Here is a 14,728-nt window from a genome sequence, read left to right on the forward strand (position 1 = left end):
CCACCTACATCGTGAGCAAATGCTCAGATGAAAGGCTGACCAAAGCCTTCCATGTGAATATGCTCAAACCATACTTTGAGAGAACAGAGGATGTGGGCGCCGTGTGTGCGCCCGCCACAGAAGATAGTGAGGGACTACCCCTCCCCGATTTACTAGACACCGCTCCCTGTACTATTGACCAAGTAAGCTTGGGTCAAAATTTAAACCCCCTGGAGAAAGGTGAGGCCACGCAACTGCTGCAGAGATACCAAGAGATGTTTTCAGCCACCCCAGGCTATACCTCCGCTGCGGTACACCGCGTGGAAACCCAGGGAGAGACGCCACTGCGGCAACAACCATATCGGATCCCGGAAGCAGTGCGTGAGAGTATGCTCACCGAGTTAAGGGATATGTTACAGTTAGGGGTAATAGAACCCTCGCAAAGTCCTTGGGCCTCCCCGGTAGTACTAGTACCGAAGCGCGACGGTACAACGCGCTTCTGTGTAGACTATCGGAGGCTTAACGATCGTACCATAACAGACGCCTACCCCATGCCCAGAATAGATGAGCTCTTAGACCGTATGGCGGGGGGGAACTACTTGACTACCCTGGACCTGTGCAAAGGTTATTGGCAGATCCCCTTGGAGCCTGCGGCCATCCCCAAGTCGGCATTCGTCACCCCTTTCGGGCTATACCAATTCAAGGTTATGCCCTTTGGGATGAAGAATGCCCCGGCTACCTTTCAGAGGATGGCCGATAGGCTCCTGGAGGGGTTTCAGGACTTCGCATGCGCGTATCTAGACGATATTGCCGTCTACAGCCGCACATGGGGAGACCATCTGGGCCATGTGTCCAGGGTACTCCAACGAATCCACCTCGCAGGGCTCACGTTAAAACCCGACAAATGTCACGTAGGTCTGGCCGAGGTACAGTATCTCGGCCACAGGGTGGGCTCCGGTAGACAGCGTCCAGAGCCAGCGAAGGTAGAGGCCATAGCGAACTGGCCCCAACCTAGGACCAAAACCCAGGTACTAGCTTTCTTAGGGACGGCCGGTTATTATAGAAAGTTTGTCCCAGAGTACAGCGCCCTGGCCAAACCCCTCACCGACCTTACCAAAAAGGCCCTCCCCAAACAGGTTTCCTGGACCCCAGAGTGCACGGACGCTTTCCAGAAGCTTAAAGCGGCATTGAGTGAGGCTCCTGTGTTGGCAGCACCCGACTACACTAAACAATTTCTTGTACACACAGATGCCTCCATGTTCGGACTGGGAGCCGTGCTAAGCCAAGTGGGCACAGACGGCATGGAACACCCGGTGGCATACCTCAGCCGTAAACTGTTACCCCGAGAAGTCAGCTATGCCACCGTAGAAAAAGAATGCTTGGCCCTCGTGTGGGCACTCAAGAAGCTACAGCCCTATTTGTATGGGCGGGCATTTACCCTTATGACGGACCACAACCCCCTGGTATGGCTTAACCGGGTAGCTGGAGACAATCCCAGGCTATTACGGTGGAGCCTAGCCCTTCAACCTTATAATTTTACTATGCAGTACCGGCCCGGAAAACAAAATGGTAATGCGGATGGCCTGTCACGCCAGACCGAACTGGACTCCTAAACCGCTACTTTTCTCGGACATCCCCAAGCCAACCCGACAGGGTCTAGGCGGGTATGCCGACCTATGGACTTATAGGGGAGCAGTGTGAAGAAATGACTATATTATTCGATATTTTGTTGCATAGTTCTTGCTTTTTTGTGTACTTTTCATTCGGCAGATGGGACTGCCGAACAGAGACCACCCCTGGCTCACTTAACTTCAAAGCCGGCATCACTTTCACCCTCTATGTGTGCGGTCAGCGTTCGTACTGTCGAACGCCACGTGGCAGAGAAAACCGCGGCCATCTTTTTTTCGCCAAACACAGGCAGCGGGACTTGGTCGTCGAGTGTCTGGAACTAAAATCGGACACTCGACTTCCCAATCACCGGTCTCCATCATGCGAACGCTGGAACTAGTGATACCGATTAGCTAGGAGAGCGCTATTCGGTACAAATATGCACACGAATGAGGGGAACAATCGCTGCTAGGAGCCAGGGGAATTCATTCGGTACTTTTATGCATTTCTTCCCTTTTTCTGAAGTGACCGACAAAACCACACGAACCTCTGGAACTATTTTGGGCAGTCCGCCCCCAGTGGACCGGTCACAAAGGACTTCCATACTTTTTGCGAACCCCTGAACCGATCCGGGTGAAATTTGGATATGTTGGTCACCCGGATCGGGGCTATCAGGGGATATAGTATTTGTGGGGATACCCCAGGTATAAAGGGGTGTTCCAGAAATTGGGGAAAATAGTGAATTTTCAGCCTGGAGATAATTAGGTTGTTACTATATCAGACCTGATTATCTCCAGGACTAGGGGAGGGAACTGCCTGTTTGTATTGGGTGTGTTTTATATTTTTACTGTTCGGGATTGGATAAATGTTACTCCTCCCTGTGGGATGTCCCCTTGCATGGGGACCTGCATAAAAAGCCATGTGTGTGAATAAACGTTAGTCCTGCTTGTATCCTGAACCTGGACTCTGACTGTTATTTGGAATTCGTATGCTGTAACAAGGGAATTATCTTATGCAGCTGTTATATTCCGTATGGATTTCGTTCCTGTAACTACCGAACCGGACTCTCGCTACTTTAGGCTCTGACCGTCCGGGAGGAAACTACCGAACTCGGTTTGGTTAAACTTGGTTTCCTTACAAATCCGTTCTGCCGCTTTGTACTAGAATGTTATTACTTTACGCACCATTGTGTCATATTAAAAGAGCTATACTGGCTATCGCTGGAAACCCAAAGCACTCCATCTTTCCAGCCTTCTGCATAAGAGCTTTTCTGGGAAGCTCCCAACCTACCTGAGTAGAATGCTCTCCCCACCTGTTCCCCCCTCCTATAACCTCCGATCCAGTACTAGCACGATATTTAGCATGCCACAATACAAAAATAAAGTGGCTCGATCCTCATTTTCCTACAGAGCACCGCAATTATGGAATAAACTCAGGGAAACAGTCAAATCTTCATCCAATCTAAAATCTTTTAAGAGATCTATGGCAACATACCTCAGCACAGAATGTACCTGTCATGGTTGAATATATTTATTACCTGTTATGTGTTAAATTTATATTGTTTTGTGGACCCAGGACATACTTGAAAACGAGAGAAATCTCAATGTATCCATCCTGGTAAAATATTTTATAAATAAATAAATATGTGGATGCTTAATTGTCTTACATGAAAACATGTTTCCTAATTATTCTAATTCCACATGGGATCATTATTTAAAGGAACACTATAGTCACCTAAATTACTTTAGCTAAATAAAGCGGTTTTAGTGTATAGAGCATTCCCCTGCAATTTCACTGCTCAATTCTCTGCCATTTAGGAGTTAAATCACTTTGTTTCTGTTTATGCAGCCCTAGCCACACCTCCCCTGGCTATGATTGACAGAGCCTGCATGAAAAAAAACTGGTTTCACTTTCAAACAGATGTAATTTACCTTAAATAATTGTATCTCAATCTCTAAATTGAACTTTAATCACATACAGGAGGCTCTTGCAGGGTCTAGCACGATATTAACATAGCAGGGGATAAGAAAATCTTAATTAAACAGAACTTGCAATAAAGAAAGCCTAAAAAGGGCTCTCTTTACAGGAAGTGTTTATGGAAGGCTGTGCAAGTCACATGCAGGGAGGTGTGACTAGGGTTCATAAACAAAGGGATTTAACTCCTAAATGGCAGAGGATTGAGCAGTGAGGCTGCAGGGGCATGTTCTATACACCAAAACTGCTTCATTAAGCTAAAGTTGTTCAGGTGACTATAGTGTCCCTTTAACTAAATGTGTAATTGAACATTACCTACCTCACAAAGTGCCCCTTACCTAAATCACGTTTTTAATTTCTAACTGTGTTCAAAGGTGGAGGTGTGTGGCTCCTACAAAATATAAAATCTATTAAAAGACAAAGAACTTGAAGATATCCAAAACTGAAGGAAGGTCTTCAATTTTCTCCATAAAATAACAAAATGTACTTACCATCTTGAAATGCACAATAAGCTGTTGAATTATTATCTGCTTTTCTTCCTTGCCCATCTCTACCAAAATACATACACCTTCTCTTTCATATTCTCATAGTGGCACAAATTAATATAGCTACAGTATGGCAATCCCTCAAAGTTTCATCTTAAAGGAATGTGGTGGATATTGTTAATGATAGTAGTGCATGGAATACCATGTCATCTTACCTGAAATCATTTCTGAACTATGGGCATGTTCCACCAGAGTTGTGGTCAGAGTATATTGCCTCCAATGTCCGGGAAAATGATTACCCTACCTTTCAGCGCCAAACCTAATATCTTCCAGGCTCTTTCTTACTTATTGTTATTGGTCAGTAGATGACACAGCTCCCAAACTGCTATGTTTTGTTTTGGTGTGGTTTCTATACTGTGTTTCCCTTTTGTGCCATGTCTGTATATGACTCCTTGGTGTAATCCATACTTGCCATTAGGCTGAATGGGATCATTTCTGGGAGCATTCCTAACTGTTTATGCAACACTATATAATTAGTTTAATGGATTAGTCCAATGCTTTAGCTTTCTTGTGTACTGTAAATTTATAAGGCTTTTACAAGTCTCTCATTCTTTGTACTATTAATTAAAAAAAAAAACAAACAATATAGTTCAAGAAAAATAAAATAAACAGTCGAGAAGTTATGGGAAGATTTAGAAGAATTGTATGGAAGAAGCAAAAAATGAATTATATATATATAGTAAGTAGAAGGAGAGTGATATTCACTTACTCAAGATGTCACGTTGCATATTGGATGAACATAAATGAGGGAGAAGGAAGAAAGCACAACATAGCATAAATGATACATGTGGAATACAGCAAAGTCTATGAGGTGTAAACTCACATTGATGAGAGCCTCTAACATGACTGGCTCAAATCACAACAGCTTCTGTGCTGTCTGGTGGCACTTTACCCTTTTGTGATGTTAACAGATGTCCTCAGAGAAAAAAAAAGAGTACAGACCACTATGGTGAAGTACATAATATCAAAAGGTGCTTAAATTATAAAGTGCAAATTGCTGCTCACGTTTTCCAGAGCCAACGAAACCTGGCTCTGGGTAGAATCACTTACGTGCCAGTAAAGAGGGCACTACCCTTCTTTTAGGAAGCAAAAGCAGAGGTAGCAGAGGAAGGACTAAAACATACATATTTATTATATATTTAAAACACATAAAAATAAGCAAAATAAACAAGCATAAAAAAATGTCCCAAAATAGGCTCCTCTTGCCGAGACACATTTCTCTCATCACACTGGGCTTTCTCAATCGGTGTATAATCACAGCTGCTTTATCCAATATGCAACGTGGCATCTGGAGTAAGTGAATATCACGCTCCTTCTTCTTACTATTTATAGCTTTCCACTCAAATATACGCCATAGGTGCGAATCTTTTCAAACCTTGCCGTATATAATTCCTTTTTTGTATATCTATTATAGTGGGTGAGATATATTCCCAGTAGAGTGTGAAGCAGATGTCACTTTAACACTGCTTGTACAACAACTTAAGCGCACTACCCTCTGGTTTTTTGGTATTTGAACACAATTTTTATGGAAATAGCAGTCTAAATGAAATACTTAATTTATTTTATTCATCAAGAAAACTGTCTGAGGGTGAAGACATAGAGTAACATCTGCATCAAATGTCAGATTTAATCGATCATTTAAATTCTATTGGAAATAAATCTGATGAAGACAAATTGATTCATATTTGATCAAGTCATCCAGAAAGTTTAAACAAATATTTCATTCATGCACTAGAAACTCTCAGTTAAATACGCTGAAAGCACATCTTAAGGAAGAATCTGATAATGCAGGAAGTGATGAAACACAAGCATTTGCAATACAAAACAATGAGAAGCATTTTATATGAACACATCAAATCATAAAAGATCCAAGGCCATTTGCACACAAAAAGGGCAAAAATAAAGAATGTTTTATTTTGCAAGAAAAGACAGATACAGTTATAAAAAATCTTTGGATTATTGATTCAGTTGCAACATCGCACCTGTGCAAAGATTCTAAATTCTTCAAATAATTAGACAGTCATTTTACAGAAATGGTAAACTTTGCTAATGGCTACAGAAACTCTCTAAAGAAGAATGTGGAGACATTTTTTTTTTTTTTTAAATGTATTGCAAACTCAGAGACATTAAACAACAAACTGCACAACATACATTACTTACCTGAAAAAACAGATAATGTGCTCAGTATTTCACAATTAATCAAGCACAGATTAATGTGAACTTCAACTGCAATAGATGTAAAGTAACAAAAATTTTTTTTTTTCTGTGAACAAGGTTTTGAAAGTAATTAGTAAGAAAAAAAAGTGAGTATAGAATTGCTCAAATTGTATTTACCACAGTTATACAAGACATTTGTGTAGAGAACTCACAGCATAAATGGATAGCCACACACCATTAATCTCACAGCCTGAGTGTTCTACACATGTATCTTGTACAGTTATAAAATAGGATTGCCCGAGTTTGTTCCATGAATTGGACTGTTGGTGAGGTACATTTAACCTTGACTGATTTGTACAAATAAATAGTTACGTTATGTTTTGCTGCAACTCCCAAATAAAAGGACTACAATACATGCAGAAGAAATAATTCACTTACTTGCCGTTACTGAGTTCTACGATAACCAAGAACTTAAGTAAAAAATAGGGGATCTGAACCTGAAGTAGATCCAACAAAGAAAGACATTTTTAGTGAAGCAATTACATATTCAGTACGGGTTTAATATTGCAATAAATAATGTGACACTAAATATCAGACCATATAGATTAGTATATCAGAAATCATATATATGCTCAGAACCTATACACCTGCAAGAAGTGGGGGACAAAAAAAATCTAACCGGACACTGGACACACGTTTCACATCTTGAACTAAACGAAATACTATATATTTAAAAGGGGAGTGGAAAAGGGATCAAGCAACCTATCCAACTCTATTACACTAATTTTCTAAAGGCCCTGTTCTGGGCCGAAACCTTGATTTGCATCTACTTCAATAAATCTGCTCACTGTACTTAACTTCAGTGCCTGGACCATCATTTCTTTTCTGCAAATTTTATTGAGGATTGGCCAACGTCAGGCCTGGTTGATCCCTTGGATCCAGGAGAGTGTTGTATCCATTTCTGTAATTATATTGTATCTGCATGTGTGTCAGTGTGTGTATATGTGTCTGTATAACTGCATATGTGTCTGTGTGCCAGCGTGTATATCTGTGTATCTGCAGGTGTTTCTGTGTTTGTGTTACATTTCTTTTAATTTTTTTTTCCCAAAAGAAACAAAAAATTTAGTTGGTTTTCATGTTTTTAAATAAATTCATAGATGTGTAAAATATGCTATTAAATGTTACAATCAAAGATAGTGTTGCAAAAAATTAAATTAACCTTATCCTCACAATTCTAGAACAGTTATATTTCCCCATGTACTTGTTATAAAGTGTAGATAAGTGTAAGTAGAGGGAGCATTCTCCATCTGCTTGTCCGTTCATTTATTTATCTGTCTGTCTCTCTGTCTGTCTATTTATCTGTCTAGCTATTGAGAAACGCTTCTGGTGCAGCATTATGCAACACATTATATTGTTTGCACATAAACTGTACAGACAGTACAAACCTATTAAATGCATTCAACTTGCATTGTTTCCTAGAGCAACCCTTAATTAGAGCAAATAGAGGCCCACTCACCAACACTTTATTTAAAAAAAAAGACACAGCTTTAGTCATGTCAGAAAATACTGTATTTATAATGTGATTTTACCTTTGTTGTATACCTTTTTAAATGTCTTCTTGGTCTACTTACATAGAAACATAGAAACATAGAATGTGATGGCAGATAAGAACCATTCGGCCCATCTAGTCTGCCCAATTTTCTAAATACTTTCATTAGTCCCTGGCCTTATCTTATTGTTAGGATAGCCTTATGCCTATCCCACGCATGCTTAAACTCCTTTACTGTGTTAACCTCTACCACTTCAGCTGGAAGGCTATTCCATGCATCCACTACCCTCTCAGTAAAGTAATACTTCCGGATATTATTTTTAAACCTTTGTCCCTCTAATTTAAGACTATGTCCTCTTGTTGTGGTAGTTTTTCTTCTTTTAAATATAGTCTCCTCCTTTACTGTGTTGATTCCCTTTATGCATTTAAATGTTTCTATAATTTCCCCCCTGTCTCGTCTTTCCTCCATGCTATACATGTTAAGATCCTTTAACCTTTCCTGGTAAGTTTTATCCTGCAATCCATGAATACTTAGGTGAGCAAAAATATCATAAAAATGAAGGAAAGACTGAACAAACACTGATCTACTAGTAGGACAAAGAAAACTGAACTCCATGTCCATTTGCACTTTATTTTACATAATCACAATATTCCCCAACTCAGATTTCCGATTATTGGCTATATTCCAACCACTGAGAAGAGGGGGTAAGAGATTAGGCAGTTTAGATCCATTCTGTGCATGTATGTGGCCAAACTACTCAATAAAATATGTGTTTTGCTTCAAGCCTATGATAAATGTTCATTTATCTCATGATTTGACTTTTTTCTTTTGCAGACTGAGATAAAGGCATCTCTGTTCGGAGATTGCACTTAGTTAATTGCACCAGCTTTCTACCATGTTTGCTTTCTATATAATCTATATGTATATTTATTCAGATATTTGGATTCTGTTTCTTGTGTTGTTCCTTTTGTCATTTCAGTGCATGCTTGTTCTCATCAAATTTTTGTACATGATTGTGTGTTGAAACATAGTAGTATTTTAACATAGTAGTGTTTGGGCTCTGTATAATAGATGCATGGGCCTCCGTAGATTGATAATAGATTTAGCTAATTCAAGTGTTAAACAGCTCAGTTTGAAAAAAAAATAGACATGTGCATTCGTTTTCATACGAATACGATTTTGTCCGAAATTTCGCACTTTTTCATATTCGTTTACTAAAACGTAAATTAAAGTTCTACATATGAAATATAAATTACACAAAAGGGCAAATGCCGAACGCATTACCTTTTCGTTTTAGTTCTTTCATTTAATAGACTCCATGCTGCAGGGGAATTAACCCCCACAGCAGGGAGGAGAAACAAAAACCACTGGATCTCCCTGCAGGGCTGCAAGGCGACTCTTACAAGCACGGGTTAAGTGACTTAACCTGCACTTGACAAAAATACCAATGCGCATGCTCAAAATAAAAAAAGCAAGGAGGGAGCCAGCAGCACTACCAGCTCCCTCCTTGTAATAAATAATATGAATTCCTACCCCCCCTCGCATTAAACCTATTGGGGTCACTATGACCCCCATATTAATAAAAGGAAGGTTAAATTCTCCCACATGTACCCTGATAGGTAAATTCCAAAGAGCTTTCCCATGCTGTGCAAAATGACTCAGAGCAATCTGATTGGTTGGATTCCAAGCCAACCGATCAGAGTGCTGTGACAGGTAAATGTAAAGACTTATACATAGAGAAATAAACAACCTACAAAATAAAATCAGAAATTACCACAAATGGTGCAGATTAAAAAACACCAGATAATAGCTAGTGTACAAATGCACTCACAAGCATAAATTAAAGCAGGCAGAATATGAAAATATCGGTAGAACTTCTTTCTTCTCTACTTCCCAACTTTTGTGCTTGTTAGGAGAGAAGAAACAAAACACATAGTGCAACACTGTAAAACATCAAAAATAACACTTTATTTTATGCACTCACAAGATAATTACAAAAGTAGAAGCCCATCACAGTGTATTTACTCTCAGGAGAAATTCTGTATACAACCTCCAGGACCCAGAAATCCGTTGTGAAGGCAATCAGTAAAACACAGGAAAAAATTGCGTTCTTTCACCCTATGTGTTTCGTCTATAAATAGACTTCCTCAGGGGTGTTCAGTGCGTGTCTGACAATTCTATCAAGTCCGGGGTTTAAAAACCCTGGTTTTCTCCTCCCAAATTGCCTCACAGCCAATCGAGACGGATCCACATGATGTCGATAGTCCTCATTTGCGGGTCATGCCTCATTGTAAATCCTTCTGGTTTCAAAACGTCCATCAAATCAACACGTCCAAGGTGACAGACATCTTTATATTCTGCAGTGGAAAGCATATGCGTTCCAAACCAACTCGAAAGTCTCTTCACAAAGTCAATTCTCCTAGTCCATAAATAAGAAAATGTAACATATATATTAAAACAGGTTTTAATAAAATCTGATATGAATATTTTAAAATCTCATAATAACCAATCATTAATAACAAAAGAAAATAGAGAGAGAGAGAGGGGGGTCCTAGACCTAAAACTCCCTAAGACTTACTTGTAAAAAAACCCCAAATCATATCAAAATCAACATAAGACCATCAGGCTGCATGGTCTTGAGAGTATAAATCCAGAATGCAAATGTAGAGACTTACCTATCAGTCTCTTCATTTACCTGTCAGAGCACTCTGATTGTTGGCTTGGAATCAACCAATCAGAGCGATCTGAGTTAAATTTTCGGGGGCGTGGGAAGGCTCAGTCTGCACGGTGCTCTTGCTGGGCCCTCGCTGGGTGAAGATGGATATTTTTTTTTGGTGCCGGGTCTTTCTGTGTGATTTGGGTTTTTTTTTGCGCTCAGTTTTTTATTTTTTATTTGAACAATTGCAACGGGACAATTATGGATTTTTATTTGGCCTTTTTTGGGGCTGAAGAAAGATCTAATGGTAAGTATGACATTTTATTTTACAGGGTGTTAGTTTTTTGTTCCCCCTCACTATTTTTAGGGTGAGGTGGTAGGTAGGATTTCATTTAATTGGGGAGTGGGATGAATAGGAGTTTGGGGACCCCTACTCACTTGTGGGGAGGTATTTTATTTATACATATGTTTCATTTAAGTTTCCTTATCTGGCATATAAACATGAGGAGTGGTAAATTAAATCTTTATATTTTAAATAAAAATAAAGTAAATTAGATGATTGTGTACATGGCTAGAATAACAAGATGAAAATAACAAGATAGAAGTACCACTGGATTGTGTTAATTAAGCTACAGCTTAGTATACACCATAACTGCATGAACAAGATATCCAAAGTATGTCTCATTTTGTGAAAGGACAAAAAATATAAATTAGCTTTGCTGTAGGGTGGTCATCAGCCCATTCATCCGATGCCTGCAGTGGGAGAGACACTGTCATTAGTCGAAAGGATCAGGCCTTTCCCCCAGTCCAACGTCTCCTCATATTCAGGTGATATGGTCAGGCTGAAGAGACAAGGACGGAGTGTAAGCTGCTGTGGCAGCCCTCCTAGGCTGCAGTGCCTTATCTGTTCCTGATGGGCCCGGGTAGGCACCCGCATGTGTTGTAGCCTGCCTCATCATTTGAGGTTGCGGTCTTCCTCCATGCTGCTCTGCCATGCGGTAGGCAGGATTCCTCCCAGGGCGTGGGTCGTGCCGGCAGTGAGGGCTCACAGCCGGACCATGATAACAGCGTTTGACAACCCTCCTCCGCTTCTTAACTTGTGTGGTAGGGTTCTGCTCAGCGTTCAAGCCCCGTCCCCCCAATATTTTTTTATATACTCTCTATTTTGTAGAAATTCTAAAGGAAATTCTTTAAATTTCCACTCCGAAAGTTTTTTTAATAAATTCATCTTTTAATTCCAGAATTATTATATTATGATCTGACCATGTGATCTCTTCAATTTGTTTGACTCTTTGGATGGCATTTAAGTCTGTCAAGATATAATCGATAGGTTTTAGAGAAACGTGTAGTCTCGTTCGTTAGTATGAAATATACGCCAGGCATCGTAGAGTGAGTTCTTCTGGGTGAAGGAAGGAAAATCTAGATGTCTGCGCATACACACTTCTATCTATCTGTCTGTCTTTTATTGTCTGTTTGTCAATCTTAGGATCCATTACACTATTTAAGTCACCCATCCATATGATTTGTCCCGGTTTTATCTTATTCAACCTTTCCCAAAATCTAAATATATATTTCATTGGTGCACCGTTTGGTGAGTAGGTATTGACTATTGTATAAAGAATATTGTTTGTCATACATATCGTTATTGTGTATCTCCCTTCCGTATCTTGTTCAGAATATTTTATACACAAGTCTCTGTTCCTTGAAAAGAGATGTACAACCCCACATTTCATTTTATCTTGTAGTGAAGATGTAATAATCCAAGGGAAGTCTTTAGAGTTATGAAAAAAAATACCTACTGTTCCAATGTGTCTCTTAGATAGAGCAAATATATATTTTTTAATAATTGGATGAGAATAGATAGATAATAACATTAGGTCCCCTTCATTATTTATTTAATTAAGGGGCCCACTCGCCGGTCATGGGTGGGGACCTCTCACATTATTTATTTAATTAAGGTCCCCACCCGCCAGTTATGGGTGGTGACCTAGGGGGACATTAGGTTCCCCCCTTTATTTAATTAGGGTCCCCACCCGCTGCTCATGGGTGGGGATCTGGGGGGGAAATTAGGTCCCCTTCATTATTTATTTAATTAAGGTGCCCACCCACCGATCATGCGTGGGGGCCTGGGTGGGACACGTTTATATTAATAGCCCCCACCTGTGGATCACAGGTTGGGAAGCAGGGGGGCACTATGTCCCCCCATTCTTGTTATTTGGGTTCCTTACCATGGGGGAACGGCACTAGCCCTGTCACCAGTAGTTTTAAATGACAGCGAGTAGGGGCATGTGGGAGGATTTAATCTCCCTTTTATTAATATGGGGGTCATAGTGACCCACATAGGTTTATATGAGGGGGGGGGTATAAATTAATTTTACTTATTACAAGGAGGGAGCTAGTAGCGCTGCCAGCCCCCTCCTTGCTTTTTTTTTTTGCACATGCGCAGTGTTATTTTCGTTCCTAACGGACAAAAACAATTATTTTCTCTACTGAATTTTATGTGAAAGCGAATGGTTTACGGACGAAATTCAGAATGGATGAATTCATTTTTTATTTATTACGAATTCATTTGTACAAAACGAAAATTTCACTGGTGCACATGTCTAAAAACGACACATATGTTACCGTTAAATGTTTTCACCTTTGGTAAATAAAAAGCCAATCAGCTTTGTGAAGTCAGAGAAACCACTTGCAGGCAGTCTGATATGATGTAACCTTTGGGTAATACTGAAGCCCTCATGACTATATCCAGTAATGTCAGACAAGGCACCCAGGCTGGTGACTCATCATGTGATATTTGATGACTGTGACAAAACTCTTGTCTCTGCTTCTGGAGGTTAAGGTGGAGAGTCTAATACATCTGTAGAAGAGGCAGTGCTATCTGCGTCATTAGTTACATATCACATCAAAGGAATATATTACAAAAACAAAAAACAGACAAGAAAATGTAATGCATTTATAAAAAAGAAACATATTAAATACAGCTAGTAATACAAATCCATATCTAGAGCAAATTCTTTTGAAATATATGATATATAATATATATCAAGTGACATAATATAATAGAAAATAACACTGCAGTATTTTTTTTTATAAATATCATAGGTAAAATAAATAATTCTAGTCACAAATAGAAAAAGAAGACATGGATTCTACTATGAAGAACTGCTCCTATTGCTGCCTTCTTCAATGAGTATATGCTTGGGAATTGGATCTAGACTCAATGTAGCAACCTGCTGGGTGAATATCTATATGTATGCTGTTGTGTGTCTATTCCCAGCATGATGAGAGCTCATAGTATACACTATAAATTTTTTAGTTTTGTTTTATTCTTTTCAGGTATAAATAGGAAGTACTGCTTTATGTCTCCATGAATGGTCTCTTATCAATTCTGCATATTCAATGAACCATACTTTAATGTCTGTATGTCCTGATCTTTACCTCTTTGAACTGGAGAAAGAAAAAGAATATAAAGAGTTGTGTAAAACTTTGCATTAAGTTAGATTTTTCTGTTAAGAAAATTTCATGTTTCAATCAAGACATCGAATTTTGTTAATTACCTCTTTTGGAAAGCAAAAAAGTTAACCAGATTATTAATGATTAATTATGTTATTATTTATATAGCGCCAACAAATTCCACCGTGCTTTACAGTGGGTAGACAAACAAACATGTAGTTGTAACCAGACAAGTTGGACACACAGGAACAGAGGGGTTCAGAGCCCTGCTCAATGAGCTTACATGCTAGAGGGAGTGGGGTAAAGTGACACAAAAGGTAAGTATAGTATTAGACTAATGACAGTTGCAAGAGAGGAATCAGTCGGGAGCTATTAACAGTTTAATTGATATGCTTTTATGAAGAAGTGGGTTTTTAATTATTTTTTTAAGGAGTGGAGAATTGGTGAGTATCTAACGGAGTAGGGAAGTGAGTTCCACAGGAACGGTGCAGCCCTCGAGAAGTCTTGAAGGTGCGCATCAGAGGTGGGAGTACGGACAGAAGATAGACGTAAGTCTTCAGCAGAGCGTAAGGGCCTAGATGGGACATACTTGTGTATTATGGAGGATAGATAGGTGGGATCAGCATTATGTAGAGATTTGAAAGCAAGAATTTTAAATTGAGCCCTACATCTTACAGTAAGCCAATGTAGGGATTGACAGTAAGGTGAGGCGTGGGAGGTGCGGGCAGACAGGAAGATGAGCCTCGTCGCCGCATTCATTATGAACTGTAATGGCGCAAGTTGGGAGCATGTAAGACCACTGA

The sequence above is a fragment of the Pelobates fuscus genome, chromosome 4 (assembly GCF_036172605.1).
Source record: "Pelobates fuscus isolate aPelFus1 chromosome 4, aPelFus1.pri, whole genome shotgun sequence".
NCBI lineage: Eukaryota > Metazoa > Chordata > Amphibia > Anura > Pelobatidae > Pelobates > Pelobates fuscus.